A 15,000-nucleotide genomic window follows, 5' to 3' on the forward strand; every position below is an offset into this window, starting at 1 on the left:
AGGTGATGAAGCACAACAGGTTTTCATGGCATTCTTAACCAAACATTGGGCAAGCGTTAAAGGCACCTGGAGTCCTTTTGATCTCCAGGGCCGTCCATTGGAATATAACGGGGTGCCATTACAAATACAAATTGACCAACTATTGGGCAGGATAAAAATAAAATTCCAACATAGAGCAAATTACACAGACATTGGCCGAACTAAACAAAAAGAAGAGTTGTTTGAAGACTTTAGACACAGACCAGAAAGAGTGTTCAACTGATGTCTATGATCAACTCAAAAATGCGCTACATGCAAATTTGCGACCAGTATTATGTCGAAAACGAATAAATTCAACAATTTTTTTTCCCTATAAAATGGTGCCGTTTGGGTTTGAAGTACATAGTCGCTTCAAAGGAGGAAAAGCATGATTTAAGATAAGCGATTGATCAATGAGAAGGCTATCCCTTGTGCCAGGGGTATCAAACTCATTTGTTCGCGGGCCGCAGTGTAGTCATGGCTTCTTTTGGAGGGCCGGTATGACTGTCATACCGGAGTAGATGTGTGAGCACCTCATATTGTGGGAGCTGCAAAACAAGCTGACGAGTAACTCGCTTTCAAATCAGACAATTAAAAACTGGTCTAATATTTAAAATTAAAATATTACTAAAAGTGAAGATAATTTGCAATTCGAGTAATGACACCTGTGCCTTATACAAAGGTAAAGTAGGATTAGAATTTGATGAAACAGATATGGACATCCACATATTCCATTAGAGTTTAAATTGAGTGAGTGAGTGAGTGAGTGAGTGAGTGAGTGAGTGAGTGAGTGAGTGAGTGAGTGAGTGAGTGAGTGAGTGAGTGAGTGAGTGAGTGAGTGAGTGAGTGAGTGAGTGAGTGAGAGAGTAAGTGAGTGAGTGAGTGAGTTTTCTGTCGCCTGCACGTCATCTTTCCTGCATGGCTATGTTGCTGTCTCAGCCGCACCTGACCGTTGAAAGATGCACGACACTCAATCCTGCCACTCTCATTCCCCTTCCTGACGACGGCGAATTCCATGATTGTGTCGATGCTGCTCAACAAATTGCAAAGGCTCGGCCTGATTTGGAAGATACGCCTCTGCCAGATGGTCATGTGGTTTTTGTTGATGGGTCTTCTAAGAAAAATGAATCTGGTGTGACCCTTACTGGGTATGCCATTGTTACTGCCGACGAAGTCTTGGAGGCTGCTAAACTGCCATCCTATATGTCAGCACAGGCCACTGAGCTCATTGCTTTGACTGGGGCCTGCAAATTGTTTGCAAACAAGTCCGTCACTATCTGGACTGATAGTCAGTATGCTTTTGCTACAGTGCACGTTTTTGCTTAGCAGTGGAGCAACCGTGGCATGATAACTTCTACGGGGAAGCCCATCACCCATTCCACATTACTAACTCAACTTTTGGACGCTGTCCAGCTACCTTTAAAGGTGGCGGTTTGCAAATGTGCTGCTCACACTGCAAGCTCTGATCCTGTTTGTCTCAGTAATGCTTTTGCTGACAAATACACTAAGGCTGCTGCAGAAGGCCGGCTCCATGTCCTCTGGTCTCTCACTGATCATGATTCGATGTCACACATCTCCCCTGATGTGTTGCTTGACATGCAGTCTCAGAGCCCCTTCCAGGAACAATTCTCTTGGGAAAAGCGGGGTGCAACTAAAAACACTGATGGTCTTTTTGTGTGACCTTTGGGCAAACCTGTCTTGCCTCGTAACTTGTTCAAATGGGCTGCTATTTCGAGTCATGGGGTCACCCATGTCTCGACAGGGGGGTATGGTGAAAGAAGTTGAAGCTATTTATACAACATACGGTTTTGCAGCTTTTACACAAGGCAATTTAAGACCTCAGAGAGGAAAGTTCCCGACTCCATTGTATCCGTTTCAGACAATACATATGGTTTATATCCAATTACATAAATGTGAAGGGAAAGAATATTGTTTTTTCTGTATTTATTTGTTTTTTGCATTTATTTCATTGTAAAAAGGTGATCTCCGCAGACCCAACTCAAGTACGGAAGGTGAGCAAAGTCTGGTAATAGTGCCTGATCCTGGTGCCAAGATCCAGGGTTGACACGAAAGCTAGCAGAAGCCAATTTCCAAGACACCAACCCGAAGCTCAGGGTGTTGACTCTGAGGAGATCCAAAACGTGAGCATTAGAGTCATTCATAAAGTGCTTTAATCAGGCTGTAGCCTGCGCAAAGTCTACCATGTGCTTTTTGGTTGCTTTTGCTGGTTTGTGTTATTGTTTTTTTTTTTTTTTTTTTTTTCGGGGGTTATTTTATTTGTATGGATAGAGTACCATGAGCCTCGAACATTCTTCTCTCAGGCAACTACCAACGCTGATTCTAATCAATATGGCTCATGGGAAAAAATTGCTAGACATAAGCGCAACACAAAATCCCCTTTTGATCATGTTGTTTGTACACCAGAAACCGTCCGCGGTCCAACTTGCGTGCCATGGCTTTTGTCTTGGACTTACAATAACTCATTAATGTTTACTGTGGCTCCTAATACATCTTCTTCTATTATTTTACCTATGAAAAGTTTGAAAGGTTTTCGAAATGGTCACCCCACTACTGGGGATAAATGGCTCGGATATTGGTGGTATTTAACTAGTCATCCAGTTAGCACCGACTGGGGCACCCTTGTCACCACACAAACGCAAGATTTTTGGCCCTCTGGTTCCAGTGAAGAGGCTGTGTTCTTTGCTAAACGAGTAACTTTGAAGAATCAGGGCACAAGCCTCCTTTTGACTCTTACACTCCCTGATGGTCAAATTCGTCCTCCAAATGCCTCCTTGTTTAACACTTCTTGTTGGGGTTTTCAACTGTGGGCTTGGTCCTCTGGAATTGATCCTCAGTTTCCTATTGCTATTTGCATTAACAAAACAATGTCGATCGCAGACCGTCCCGTTACAAAAAATAATTACACCCTGTCAGCAGGAGCAAAAATCACAAGTATGCTCCTCACTGATGTAGACAGCTATTTAGCCTCCACAGGAATAAGCGGTCAAACCAACAACTGGCTTATGGCTGAGCAAGCCGCAAAGATGGCTAACACCAGTTGCATTGCATGTATGGGTCCAAGACCTCTTTTAAAAATCATACCTGCAAATATAGTTCCTAAGTGTGCTGTTGTTTTAATGTTAAACTCATCCATTTCACCCACTCATGATTGTTTTAAATGGGATAAGGTTTACCCTGTTGCCTCTATGACAAAATATAAACCCCTTTTTTCATCCGATGTAGCTAAGGGTAATTTTACATGCATTAGATTACCTGGTACCGGTGAGAAGCTCGGCGCCCTACCTACTCCATGGTGTGGGTCTATGACCAATGTCACTGCCCCTTTTTTTGCCCATTGCTCGTAGTGATATTTGGTTTTGGTGTAATAGTAAACTTTATGATAGGTTGCCTTTAAACAGCTCTGGAATTTGCGCTTTGGTAACCCTATTGTTTCCTGTTCATTTGATACCAATGTCCTCTTATGATCTAACATCTTTCCGTAGTGCCCGAATTCTGGCCGAGAACGAAGCGAAACGCCGAATGGCAGGGCGCAGCTAATCCAACTTACATAGACGCCATTGGTGTTCCTAGAGGAGTACCGGATGAGTATAAGCTGGTGAATCAGATAGCAGCTGGTTTTGATTCCGCCCTATGTTGGTGGTGTACTCTTAACAAAAATGTTGACAGGATTAACTACATCCATTACAACGTGCAGAGGCTTGGAAACTGGACCGAGGCGGGTTTCAAGGCGGTCCACTCCCAACTGGCCGCTACTTCCCTTATGGCTTTCCAGAATTGAATGGCCCTTGACATGCTACTCTCAAAAGAGGGCGGTGTCTGCGCCATGTTTGGTGAGCAATGTTGCACATTTATTCCAAATAATACTGCAGCCGACGGAAGCTTCGTCTGTCAGAGGCCTCAGGTGGTGCGTGTTGGCGACAAAATCTCCGCCAGCATCACGCTGAGCACGGGGGCCCCCCAGGGCTGCGTGCTCAGTCCATTGCTCTTCACCCTGCTAACGCATGATTGCACTGCGACCTACAGCGACAACCGCATAGTGAAGTTTGCTGATGACACGACTCTGGTGGGTCTCATCACGAAGGGCGACGAGACTCGGTACAGGTCGGAAGTTGACCTTCTGTCCACGTGGTGCAGGGACAACAACCTCCTGCTGAACGTCAACAAGACCAAGGAAATCGTTGTTGACTTCCGGAAGGGTCACACAAAACACCTGCCGCTGATCATCGACGGTGCTGTGGTGGAGAGAGTGAGCTGCACCAAGTTCCTGGGGATGCACATCAGTGAGGACCTCTCCTGGTCCGAAAACACCTCGTCACTGGCAAAGAAAGCTCAGCGCCGCCTGTACTTCCTGCGGAAGCTCAGGCGTGCATGTGCTCCTCAGACAGTCCTGTCTACATTCTACCGTGGCACCGTTGAGAGCGTCCTCACCAGTTGCATTGCTGTCTGGGGTGGTAACTGCACTGAACAGAACTTGAAGGCCCTGCAGCGCATAGTGAATACGGCTGGTAAGATTATTGGTGCTTCGCTCCCCTCCCTGAAGGACATTTACACCTCCCATCTCGCCCGCAAGGCAACCTCGATTGCGAGAGATGTGAGTCACCCGGCTCACTCTTTTTTTGACCTTCTGCCCTCTGGGAAGAGGTACAGCAGCCTGCGCTCCCGCACCACCAGACTCGCCAACAGCTTCTTTCTCCAGGCTGTTAGGACCCTGAACTCGCTACCCCCTTCTGCGTAGCGTGCAGCACTGTTGCGCTTTTTCTGAACGCACCTGCTCCTTTTTTTTGCTCCTCTTATTTATTCATTTATTCATTTATTCATTCATTCATTATTTATTTATTTATTCAGCACGCTGTTATACTTGTTTACTTGTTTGTCTGTTGTGGGCCATGTCTTGTCACCGTGGGATAGGGGGGAACGAAATTTCGGTTTCTTTGTGTGTCTTTGGCATGTGGAGAAATTGACAATAAAGCTGACTTTGACTTTGAAGCCTGTCCTGGGCCCTTGAGGGTCTGCGGACCTTAAATGGGAAGATGAAGGAACACGGTGGGGTGAACACGGAGGTTTGGACCGACTGGTTGAACGTGTTCGAAAAGTACCGCACCCTGGTTTCCTCGGTCCTGGTCTCAATTGCCGTTTTCTCTGCCATTTTGACCCTGTGTGGATGTTGTTGCATTCCTTGTCTCCGATCCTTAATTAGCAGGCTAATTACAACTGGTATCTCTCCACCAGCTAAGACTTTTCCGTTGCTCCAAAGGGATGACCTTTCGATCGACGGGAGTTCTTTCTCTAGTGACGACTCTGTCAGCGAATCTATTGTGGTAAACGTGTCCGATTTGTTTCCTGACTCTGGCTTTGACGATTAAGACTCAATTACCTCCCAAGTATAAATTAGTTCTTGCGAAATGTGATCCCTTGGCTGAAAATCTTTTGAAGTGGCCATATGGGTGATAAGTTAGTCCCCGAGAACTTATGATAAACAGGGGGGAATTGTTAGAAAAATTGTATATATATGTTATCATGCGTTCTCTAATGAGTACTTATTCATAATATTACTGCTCAATATGCTTGCTGCTTTGCCTTGCTTATTCTTATCTTGTGCAACGGAACAGAAGGATTACGGCTGAGTCAGGGGCGAGATGACGGTTGTGTCAAACAAGATACTGCTCACATCTCAGCAGAAAAATGACATCCACCAGAACAGATCACATCAAACGATGCGTCATGAACCTTCTGATCTTCCTTAAAGAACATCACTTTCTCTTTTTATCTCTCGGAATTTTGCTTAAACTGTTTTGCTGATATACGAGACGAAGCCCACAATCTTTTTCCCCTCACCCTCAGGGGATAATCGTCTCACACTGTGGGTAGGGCGTTCCAAACAAAAAGAGCGAGAGTGTAAACAGATTTTTAGTGTAGTCAGATTGTAGAAAGCAATCTGTATCGCACTCCTCGCGAGAAAAATCAATATTCTGCCTCACTTGTTTTTGTCTGCTGATCCTTTTCTTTTATTCAGATATTCAGTTAGCACTTTGAACCTGACAGACATCTTCCATATTGAAGAAATGCGCTCGCTCTTTGCTGTCCCACGACTAATGTAACGAGTCTAAGTCCTCTCCCTGCCCTCTGTCTGACTCAGAGGCCCTTGCTGCGCTGCTGCTGCACACACGCCACAGCGAGCCCTTATTGGAGTTTGCCCAAGGAAAGCTCCACCAGAGTGCGTGGGTTTGGTGTCGGCTGGAAGAAAGACTAATGAAATCCTGGAGCCTGAATGATGGTTGAGGTGCACCGCCCACAGCGAGGGGATCAACTAGGATTAGGGCGTAACAAGTGCCAATAAAGCAGGGAGCAGAGGTGACTAACCAGGGCTAAAGTACAAGGCAGAAAGAAAATGTCCTTGTCCTACCGATGTGGGTCCTCATATATTTTCATACGATTAGCATAATGAACACACAAGCAGGAAGGAAGGAAATAGTAAATAGAGGCATTATTCAAGTTGTATAGACAAGCATGAAGGAGATGGTTACGGTTGCTCAGTAAGTAGCAGTCATGGTTATTCTTCGCAGAGGATAAAGAATATGTATATGCTTGTGAGCATTGTTTGATTATCTAGCTGCATTATTTGTCTTCAAATAGCCACTGCTTAAAGGGGTGTAACACCACCACAACACCAGCATTTTTTGTTAGCATTTGGCCAAACGGATTGTCACAAATGGGGTTCATTTTATGTGTAAGGAATTCATCCAATTATTGTGAATAAACATCAGATTTGGTATACGTAGTAGCTGACTCAAATGTGACTCAGACTAATAAGTATGTATGTCCAAAAGACTAACATCAAAACTAAAACGGCTGCCAATAACAATAGCGGTACTTCAATTCATTTCACTGGTGAAAAATAACACATGTAACACAACATACAGGTGCATGGCAGAAAAAAATTCCCCCGCTCTTGTTCCGCCTTTAGTTTTCTTTCAAAGTGACCTTTGGCTGTGCCCTGCGGCGGCAACATGCCAGGCACAATGTTGAGGTGCAAAACGGCGTGAGGGAGGTCTATTAAAACGCTCACGCCGACATACGACAGTAAGGATGGAGAGAGAGAGCTAGAGAGGGGGGGGGGGAACCCATATGTCTGGGCGATGACTCACCGATGATGCTGGCTATTTATAGCATTGAGGGAGGGAGGGAGGGAGGGAGGGAGGGAGGGAGGGAGGGAGGGAGGGAGGTGGAGGACAGCAGCATCACCACACAGTCAACGGGGAGCGGCGGGCGAAGCCAACGCTGAAAGGGAGAATGCTGAGGAATGGTTGGAAGGAGGTCATGGAGCAGGTGAAATGAAGGCTGTGGGCGTGAATGAAATACTTTTCATCTTAACTAGGATCACAGGATACAGCCCTGGGGCCTTTCATAGTTGAACTGTGATGGGTTAATTCCCAACGACCCGCTTCGATGATCATTCATTCTCTCCAAACCAAACCATGGCTTAGATCCCACACACATCAGCAAAAAAATGGCATTGGCACAGGGTTGTGTCGACGTTTTATAGCCACTGTACATAATATTGATGAAGATAACTTCTATACCACAATAATCCCATCTTTTTAAGGCAGGTAATGTCCTATTGCGCAAGAGGTCATAATGTGGATGTACAGACAAAACTTGATTTCAATGTAGTATGTCACTTCAAATGCAAATCGACACTAAGGTGCATTCACTCGCTGTTATAAATAGAATGTATTTCAGCGTAGGCTTTAATGATGCTCCCTTGACGGGAAATTGTTTCTGCATCCCAAATGCATTGGGCGCCTGCCTGTGCTGCTCCAATGACGTCAGTGCGTGTGCGTCAAACGCATGCACCCAAAGCTCCCCTACCACCCACCCACCCCGCTCCCCTCCCCTCCCCTCGCCCTTTGCAGACACTAACATCATCTGTTTGCATTATTGTTTAAAGGGTTGAGCCGGAGCACTGTGGAGTGCTGCGCCCGCCAACGCGCATCCATGAAAAGAAAGAAAAAGAGTGGAGTGAAGAAGGAGCAGCATCGAAGACATTCAAAGTGACAAGAAGCAATCAAGAACCAATTTGTGCAGTCATATCCATGTCAATTGACATACCGTAATAGAATCAAATGTAGAAGAGACCGAAGGAAGAGTTTCATGAAAGGAAATGAAATGCTAAATACTAATAATACATAAATCATATATCTGAAGCTCGCAGTCTATCACAACTCGCCTTTTTTAGCTCAAAGGTGGCCAACTTCATTTTGCATGCGTATGCTTCAACATCCATTAGTGAGCCAACTTCTTTTACGGAAAAGATGGCCATTAGCGGTGAAAGGCACAGAGAGCCGGTGAGGCTATGTCATTAATGCAGAAATAGGCTCCCTCCCTCCCTCCTTCCCTCCCGCTGGTTTTGTGACAAGTGGCCTTTTCAAACAGGATGTGCCCACAGAGCCACACTTTAGCACCTCGCTCCCACTCGTCTGGCCAAATCTAAGCCCTAATTTGCTCCAAATCCACACTCAATTAAAGCTCCATTCTGACACCTGACAGCCTAGGTGACACAATGTCTCCGGCGGGCGCCACAATCATTGGTGCAGCTCTATCGGGAGGGAGAGAAGGTGCCTGCTAGAGGAAAGGATGGTAAACGCAAGCGTGCAAAGAAACAAAAGGTGGAGGCAATTGAAAGGCGGCGAAGCGCCGTCGCCATGGAAACGTGGAATGAAAAGAAGATGTGCCATGACAACCACGAGGAGAGACTCTCCCCTCTTCTCCTTGGCTGCGGGGTGATGAAGACGACGATGGAAACAAACAAATGGGCGAGAGCCCATCTTCTGCTGGCAGTGACTCATATTGGAATGAGTCATTCTTCCAAAATAAAAGCTAACTTTGTAATCTGTTAAATGTTTGACAGCTTCAAATGCAAACATGAATAAGAAAAATGACATACAAGGGAGCCCGTGGCAAAACCGTGATTAAATTCACCCAGATTTTTTGGGTGCCGCCTCAAAATTTGGTGCACGCTTTGACATGCGCCATCTTCGCCCTCACTCTTCAGAGGTGAGGGTGTGATTTCCGCCCTGCCTCACATTTGGTGTTTTTTTTTGGGGGGGGGGACAACCCAAGAAAAGTTGGTTGAAGCCTGTCATCCACTGCCCAAACAAAACCGGAACGACAGGCCAGCAGTCAGTCATTCTGAAATGTGTCAACGGGAAGCACAAAATGGCACTTCTAACTAAGACAGGGTAAGTTGCTCAAAGTCACAGACATCTACATGAATATATCTGATGGCGCCGCGGATGGCTGCCACGGTGAGTCGCTCTCTGTTTCTTTGTCTTATTTTGTGTGTTTTCTGTGTCTTCTGCTGTCCATCCCGGATCACTTTTACTAGAGAAGCACTGTTAAACATCGGTCAGTCTTCTTCTGGTATTTTCTCTCCTGTTCTCTCTGACTCAGACTGTTTGTCGGAGATTTTAGCCGGAGCGGCGGTGCTATACAAGCTAGCGCGACGGCGGCGACGCGGAAAACGAGCGGGAGCCCTCGTAAATCTGAGGCAGAGAGGGTTCCGTTCTGCCCTACCGTCAATTCATCTGGCGAATGTCCGCTCCCTGGCGAACAAGATGGACGAACTGCTGCTCCTCACTTCAAGGAACACGGACTTCAGCAGATCCGCCGCGCTGTGTTTTGTTGAGACGTGGCTTAGCGAACGAACCCCCCACCACGCCATGGAGTTAGCTGGGTTTCGGCTTACGCGTGCAGATCGCAGCGCGGAGCTCTCCGGAAAATCAAAGGGAGGTGGTCTCTGTTTCTACATTAATGAACGTTGGTGTACCGATGTCATGGTGTTGAAAGAGTTTTGCAGCCCTCTCCTAGAAACACTTTTCATAAACTGCCGGCCGTTCTATTCACCACGGGAGTTCTCCTCGATCGTCATGGCGGCTGTTTACATCCCACCACACGCACGTGCGAGTGAAGCCACGCAGATGCTGGCTGACCAGGTGACAGACATGGAGAAACTTCTACCAAATTTACTAATCATTGTTCTGGGTGATCTTAACAGGGCGAACCTCGCACACGAACTCCCCAGATACAGACAGCACATAACGTGTCCCACCAGAGGGGCACAGACACTGGACCACTGCTACACCGTAATTAAGGATGCATACCACTCTGTGGCTCGTGCAGCTTTAGGACTCTCGGACCACTGTCTAGTTCATCTGATCCCTGCCTACAGACAGAAACTAAAAACTTCTAAGCCTGAGGTGAGGACTGTCAGGAAGTGGACAGTGGAGTCAAGGCAGGACCTCCAAGCCTGCTTTGACTGCACCGATTGGAGTGTTTTTGAAGCTGCAAATTCAGACTTGCATGAACTCACTGACACTGTCACATCATACATCAGTTTTTGTGAGGATCTGTGTGTGCAGACTAAGACCTTCTGCACGTACAACAACGACAAACCTTGGTTTACACCGAACCTTAGGAGGCTGCGCAAAGTCAAGGAGGAGGCCTACAGGAGCGGCGACCGGGACCTGTTCAAGCAGACCAGAAACACACTGAACCGAGAGGTCAGGAAAGACAGGAGGTGTTACGGGGAGAGCCTGGAGACACCTCTCTGCCAATCCTGATCCCTCAACAGTGTGGAAAGGCCTGCAGAGCATCACGGGCTTCAAGAAACGAACCCCCCGTCCTGTGGAGAGCCCAAGGCTCGCTGACCAGCTAAACAGGTTCTACTGCAGGTTTGATCGGTCCTCCCACACAACGGGACCTCCTGCAGCACAATCCACACAATCCACATACTCACCTCCCCCCACAACTGCTCTGTCCACACCTCCATCACCGTGGTCACCGACTCTCTCTCTTGCAGAGGCCGCGCCCGCACTCCAGATTCGCGAGGAGGAAGTGCGCCAGATGTTCCGGAGACAAAAGATCAGGAAGGCACCGGGCCCAGACGGCGTGTCACCTTCCTGCTTGAAAGTCTGCGCTGAGCAGCTGGCGCCCACCTTTGCACGGATCTTCAACCGTTCCCTGGAGCTGTGTGAGGTGCCCTCGTGCTTCAAGAGCTCCACCATCGTTCCAGTGGCCAAGAAGCCCGCCATCACAGGTATGAATGACTATAGACCTGTTGCACTGACATCTGTGGTCATGAAATCTTTCGAGAGGTTAGTACTGAACCACCTGAAGGATGTCACGGGCCCCCTGCTGGACCCCCTCCAGTTTGCCTACCGGGCAAACAGGTCGGTGGATGATGCGGTCAACATGGGACTGCACTACATCCTGCAACACCTGGACACCCCAGGAAAGTACGCCAGGATCCTGTTTGTGGACTTCAGCTCGGCGTTCAACACCATCGCTCCTGACATCCTCCAACAGAAGCTCATCCAGCTTGCGGTGCCTGCCTCCACCTGTCAGTGGATCACCAGCTTCCTGACCAACAGGAGACAGCGTGTGAGGCTGGGGAGCATCACATCTGACACCCTGACCACCAACACTGGAGCCCCTCAGGGATGCGTCCTCTCCCCACTGCTCTTCTCCCTCTACACCAACGATTTCTCCGCAAGTGACTCTTCCGTGAAGCTCCTGAAGTATGCAGACGACACCACTCTCATCGGACTGATCCAGAACGGTGATGAGACTGCGTACAGACAGGAGATGGAGCGGCTGGTCCACTGGTGCAGCCAAAACCACCTGGACCTGAACCCGCTCAAGACCGTGGAGATGACAGTGGACTTCAGGCGAGGCCCTTCACCACTTTCACCCCTCACTATCCGCAGTAATACTATTCTCTCATCAGACACCTTCAAGTTCCTGGGAACCACAATCTCTCGGGACCTGAAATGGACCGGCCACATAGACTCTGTCCGGAAGAAGGCCCAGCAGAGGCTGTACTTCCTGAGACAGCTCAAGAAGTTCAACCTGCCACGGGAGCTGCTGAAGACCTTCTACACTGCCATCATCCAGTCTGTCCTCTGCACCTCCATCACTGTCTGGTTTGGATCGGCCTCCAATCAAGACAAGCACAGACTGCAACGGACAATAAGGACTGCAGAAAAGATAATTGGAATCAACCTCCCATCTATCCAAGACTTGTACCTGTCCAGGACCAGGAAACGTGCAAGTAACATCTCAACAGACCCTTCGCACCCAGGTTGCAGCCTGTTTGAACTACTCCCCTCCGGACGCCGTTATAGAGCTCTGTACACTAAAACCAGCAGACACAGAGACAGCTTCTTCCCCCAGGCTGTCGCTCTGATGAACTCACACCACTCTTAGAGTCTCAGAGTCATTACTGTGCAATAACATCCCGCTTGCCACACCTTTTTTGTCTACACTGTTTGTACTATGTGTCCTCTCTGCATCCATTGCAGCCTGGTCATCCTAGAAGAGGGACCCTCCCATCTGTGGTCTCTTCTCAAGGTTTCTCATTTCCCCTAGCTGGAGTTTTGAGTTTTTCCTTGCCCTCTTGGGAGTTTAAGATCAGGGGGTGTTTGAGAATATCTTTCGTTCTTCACATGTCCTGAGTGTTGTTGTTAGTCACCTAAATGTTGAACAGAGGCTGTGATTTACCGAAGTCAAATTCCTTGTTTGGCACGCTCAAACATGGCGAATAAAAAACTCTTGAATCTTGAATGAATGAACATTTGACAAATACCAACGCGGACATTGCAAAGAAAGCACGTCACCTGAGAAGAATGAATGGAGAAAATACAGAGTACATGGACCAGAAATTGCAAGATACACATCAAGCTTAATGGATCACCAGAAGAGGCCAAGATATTGATGGTGAGGAGTATTGAGCAACTGGAAAAGCATGAATAAGTATAAGTGTCCTCAACAGAAAATCAACTGGATTGGACTTGGAACCGTTATTTGTTTGATTTTTTCTCTTTGTATGTTTTAAATATGTTTGAAATAAAGACATCAATCCATCAATCAATCAATCAGTTTTTTCAGTGGCCTGAATGGGCTCAAGCAATAAGTCATCATTTTTAAGTAAAAGACGAAGTTAGATTTCTCTAAAGTGTTACATAAATGAAGTTTGATTGATTGGTACATTTAAGTAACAAACAATGAAGGGGGGGGGGGCAGTATTGCAAGTAAATGAATCATTTCTTATTGACCGGCGTCACACGACATCCGCATCATTGGCTAGCTGAGCATTTAAGTGACTGCTTCTATTTTTGCACGCCTGCATACTCATAATCCAGCAATCTGCTAATGGCCGTCGATAATGCAAGCAGACAATGATTCGTTTGCTGCCGAGAGAGGCGTGTGACGACATCATGGCTATGGAACAGGACAGGGAAAGTCTTTTTTTGCACTTCATCCTAGAAAGTACAAGTGGCTGATGACAAGTAAGGAGCCATGGGTTTTTTTCCAAGAAGAAAGGAGCACATCAAGAGAGGGCTTTGGCTTTTCAGCGGGGCGCTAATGGACTCCACGGAGATGCAAATGCAATGGAAAAGCAGCTGCGTTGCAATGATAAAAAAAAAGAAGAAGACAAAGACAGCCTATAAAAGAGCCGTGATGAATGAATAAAATAATAAACTGAAGGAGTTTTCATTTTCACTTTGGGATGTAGTCACTTGCAGTTAGTTGTGTCCATGTTGCTGTGTTGGCTTATTTTGGAAGGGGCGGTAAAAGGCAGTTACTCAAGCTATGCATAGGGAACTATCATGTTGCACCACTAAAGTCATTTTTACACAAACGTGAGGAGGTATATGCTCAGATTTTTGGAGCTTTTTTTTGTGCAGGAGGACATCAGGCTCCAGGTCATCCGCAAACTATTGAGGACAATCAGTGTTTCTGCATAGGAGACACAATGGTGCGTTTGATTCAATCACCGTCACATATGTAGGGAAACAAGTGCTCTTTAGAAGCCTGTTGGAGGGCTCACCATAAATCTTGTCGCTCCCCACATGCGGCGTGGCCGGCGGCACGCTGCGTCGCCATCTTGTCAACGTTGGGAGTGTCGCAACTTTGGCCCCGAGTCAACCGGAGGCTCTTTCTCAACGTTTGGTTGGCTGCTCTCAAGGGGGAGGAGGGGGAGGAGGAAGAAGAAGGATGAGGAGGAGGAGGAGGAGGAGGAGGGCGGGGCTGCTTAACTGCGACAGCGCCTGTGAGTCATTGCTGGAGGCTTTAACTCCTCCCTTGCCTCGCCATACAGAAGAAAATGTAACTTTTCATAAAGATGATACAAGTACGATGAAGGCATTAGGGTGGTACTAATATCGAAGAACACTGATCAATACTTCATCCATCCATCTATCCATCCGTCCGTCCGTCCGTCCCTCCCTCCATCCATCCATCCATATTTGTATCGATCCGTATCCATCTCTTTACAAATACATGTGATATTCTTCTTCTGTTTTGTGCTGCTTTGCCTTGACACGAATCTGAGGGATCAATAACGGATTGTTTTATTATACATGAAAAAAAAAACATTGACTCTCCTGCACTCCTTGTGCCGTATTTTTACGTTACCAAATGCGTTTGACTATATCTCCTTTGTTCGCCCAGTCGATCAATGCCATGCCATGCCATGCCATAAAAACGTGAATAATTTCTCTCTTTTTTATTTTTTCAAAGAGGGTGGGGAGGGAGCACAGCTCTTGCGTGCGTTGTGCGATGACGCGGTGGTCAGGTGTCTGCTCATATATGCGGAGGAGCTGTCCGAGTGCTGCACACACAACACAACACAACAAAGCTGCAAGAGGACATGCCCAACACCTCCGCTGTTGTCTGAGCGTTCTTTTCAAAGGTAAGACGCGCATTTCACCGACCAATTCCACCTCATAAGCTATCCCAATCGCGTTACATTCAAGTAACCGGACATTTGATGTGTATGATTGCAATAAAAATCTTTAAATTGAATTGCACTTTTTTTTTTTTGTTGCGCCGTCGTTCAATTAGCTCTCGACTTTGCCCCCCATCTATCTATCTATCTATCTATCTATCTATCTATCTATC

General features: G+C 46.9%; 1 protein-coding gene and 1 long non-coding RNA gene across 2 annotated transcripts in view; one reads left to right on the top strand and one right to left on the bottom strand.

Annotated features, from left to right (window-relative positions):
- Positions 1-14,381, bottom strand: part of LOC125984736 (uncharacterized) — a 19,799-nt gene extending 5,418 nt beyond the window's left edge. The window contains exons 1-2 of the long non-coding RNA XR_007487060.2: positions 13,928-14,381; positions 1-13,836 (exon numbers count right to left, since the gene is read on the bottom strand). The exon at positions 1-13,836 is cut by the window's left edge and continues 5,418 nt beyond it. This is a non-coding gene — a long non-coding RNA (uncharacterized lncRNA). The remainder of the gene's footprint in view (positions 13,837-13,927) is intronic.
- Positions 14,382-14,663: 282 nt separating this feature from the next.
- scg2b (secretogranin II b) overlaps positions 14,664-15,000 on the top strand; it is a 2,676-nt gene continuing 2,339 nt past the window's right edge. The window contains exon 1 of the mRNA XM_049746819.1: positions 14,664-14,791. The gene's annotated coding sequence lies outside the window, so the exon portion shown is untranslated. The remainder of the gene's footprint in view (positions 14,792-15,000) is intronic.

The sequence above is a fragment of the Syngnathus scovelli genome, chromosome 17 (assembly GCF_024217435.2).
Source record: "Syngnathus scovelli strain Florida chromosome 17, RoL_Ssco_1.2, whole genome shotgun sequence".
NCBI classification, from domain to species: Eukaryota; Metazoa; Chordata; class Actinopteri; order Syngnathiformes; family Syngnathidae; genus Syngnathus; species Syngnathus scovelli.